Source organism: Aythya marila, assembly GCF_965140915.1.
Source record: "Aythya marila genome assembly, chromosome: 8".
NCBI classification, from domain to species: Eukaryota; Metazoa; Chordata; class Aves; order Anseriformes; family Anatidae; genus Aythya; species Aythya marila.
In genome coordinates this window covers 3,401,381-3,404,610 of record NC_139049.1, presented here as the reverse complement: position 1 = coordinate 3,404,610, position 3,230 = coordinate 3,401,381, and positions in this window count along the sequence as shown.

The following is a 3,230-nucleotide window of genomic DNA, read 5'->3' as shown; positions in this document are numbered from 1 at the left end:
GGACCGCCCTCGGACCGGCCCCGGCCCCGGCCCCGGCCCCGGCCCCGGGGCGCGCCCAGTGCGCAGGAGTGGAAGCGGCGGCGGCTGCGGGAGGCGCCGCCGGGACGGGGCGGGACGGGGACGGGGACGGGGACGGGGACGGGGACGGGGAGTGGGGCGGGGGGGGCGGTGTCTGCTCAAAGCCGGTCCCTGCTCAAAGCCGGTCCCGGCACGGAGAGGCGGCCCAGGCGGCTTTCTGCTGCTTCCAAGCCTGCCCAGCGGGTGTGCCCCCTGGCTGCACACACACATCCCAGGCGGAAAGCACGCCTGGCTTCCTGCCTCGTGTGCCCGGACAGCCCTTTGCTGTGTAGCTGGACTTGTTTGCTCTTGATCTTGAGGTCTGCACTGCCTCTCTGATGTTGAGGCCAGAGATCACTTTGGGGTCAGAGGTTCACTTGTGAGGTATTATTGGCACCATGTTACATCTGAAAAGGGATTTTTTTTTATTTTTTTTTATTTTTTTTTTAAATAATCAGCCATTTATAAATGGTGGAGCTGCAATAAGTTCAAGCATCAGAACTGAGGGACTATGATGCTGCCTAAGTTCCTTAGCTTTCCCCTTCGAGTATCCCCATTACTGGCTGTCATCAATGCAGGGACTGGATGTTTTCCCCACAGCCTCTCCCTCATCCTGTGCAGGGTAATTCCTTGAAGGCAAATAAGATGGAACAAGTGCTGGTGCTTGTTGGGGGAGCTCGGGACACCCGGGATGTGAGCAGGCAGGTTGAAGGCAAGAAGGGTTGGCGCAGCAGTTCCTTTGTGCTGCTGGGCAGGTCAGACCCGCCATGAGGAACAGTGCTCTTTTTACAGGTTCACTTTGAAATAGCTGAAGTCAATGGGAACTTCGTTATTGTTGGCTTCAGAAGTCCTAGACTGGTACTTAAACAGGCAGATGTGGCATAATTTTTCTTTACCTTTGTTCCCTAGCTGTCAAATTAGAAGAGGCAAAACCCGTAATCAAATGAAAGTACTTCGAAAGCCATTCACTCATGAAACATTCTTAGCAACTGATGAGGAAATTCACTTCATATTTCATGCTTTTCAATAAACTCAGCCATGGTCTGCGTGCTGCTGCAGGCTGTGCTGTGCCTGGGTACTGCTGAGGTGAAGCTGCTGCTTTCTGTAGCATTCAATTAACAGCAGGCCCTGGGGTGAGGCCCTCGGTTCCTGCCCATCTGCCCAGCCCATGGTGGGACCTTGGGCTCCATCCCACGCTGCTCATCAAGGCTGGTCCCTGTGACAGGGCAGACGCTTCTCACCAAATGGGCTCTGCCCACCTCTGTGCCTCACAGCACCTTCCCTCTGCTCTTGTTACTCCTACTGTATCCTTGGGTGCCTCGTGCACCAGAGCCCAACAGGAAATGCGTAACGCAGAATACCCTGAGTTGGAAGGGGCCCACAAGCATCAGCAAGTCTAACGGGACCACCCCAAAAGCAAACCATCTGTTTTTCCTACTCTTTCTAACTCACCCTTCATACAAAAGCAGTTAGAGGAGCTAGGTTGTCTTCTGTCTGCTGCTCCATACAGGTGACGGATGGGCATTGTTTCCTCTTTGGTTTTGGTTTTATTTCACTGTTTTAAAGTGCTAGAGGCATACAGGGTTTCTAAATGAAGTACCTACAGCCTGCATAATGCCTATTTTATTAATGTGTTTGAATTTAAATTCAGGTGTTACACTTGTGAAGCAGTAACTGAGAAAAAGGAAAGTTACTGAGGATCACAATTCCAGACACCACACATTAGAGATGATAAATAAGGGACAGCCAGTCACAGAATGTATAAAACTGATGTACTGTAGTCTTGAATACTAAGGCTGTCATCTCTATCATATTAATTTTTTGAAGTTTTACCATTCTCCTGCATTCTTTATTTCTGTTTGAGAGAAATCTCAGAAGATACTTTAATTGGACTTATTTTTTCTTATTATAGCTTTTTATTATCTCATTAATCAATCTTAACAAGACATATTTTTGATTGCCCACTGGCAGTGCTTATCTTTCTGTGTTCTATATTTGAAGTACCAATCTGTGAGGAAAAGTTATTCATTGTCCTTTGCTCTGTGAAAAAAGGCATTACCTCTATCAGTTACTCAGAGTTTCAATCACTGCCAAAACAAAGTAGAAAGCCATTCTGCCACCCCTTCCCCCTGCCCTCCATCCCAGCTGTCTCTAATCTAATGAAAGGGCCGAGGGAATAAATTGCCACTTAGGGACACCTGCACTTCCCCACCAAGCCACAGTTACCAGCTCCTCTGTGCCCTGCTGTATTTAGCAACAAGAACTTTTTACAGACTCACGAATTTGTTGCAGATTTTCTGGTGTAGGACCAATGACAACTTTAAACAGTGAAATAGTTGTGCTGTTCAGAGATGTAGGTCACATAAATACTATGTTCAACACAGAGGATTTACAGGTACTGTTATTTCAAAAGTGTATTGCTGCAGATCTTGCTTATTATTAATTTCTGTGTGCGTGTGTGTGCACATGTATGCCAGGAGGCTGCGTGTTTCCTGAGCACCTGGGATTTACACATTTAACCACAAATACCCTTCCCTGAACATATGGAATTATATCTTGGCAACAGTCAAGGGCCAATATGTCAGTTTTCATGCCATGAGTATCGTTGCCCTACTTACTTAAAGAAATAGATATTGCACTGAGTCAATAGTGAAAAATATTTTTGGAAGGAAATGTTAATATTTTGTAAAATATGGTGTTGTCTAAGTAACTGTTCAGTTGTCATGAAATGCTGTAAAACCTTCAGTTGTTTCAGGTCCTCCTACTTGGGAACACTGAGTGGAGCATTCACATATGCCAGGGCTGAGCTGCAATTGCCTCCAACTTTTATTTATTCGCTTAAACCCAAAAAGCTATTTTGTATTACAAAAATGTCAGTATTATTCCTGCTTGTATTTTCCCTCTTCCTTTGGTAAGAGTGTTGATCCTAGCTAGTAATCCCTACCAGAGTTGCTTTTTCTTGAACAAATTAAATTTACAAACACCGAAGCAGAACCGAGCTATTCCTTCGCTCTCATGTGCAGGCTGCATGTGATCCCTTTAGGCCACAATACCACTTTGAATGCTTAATGTTGACTTGTCGAGTTTCACCAACTGCACGGTGATATGGACAGGATTAAATCTTGTTTTATTTCATCTCCTCCCTAGCCAGGCAGTCAGGGGGTATGGAGGGC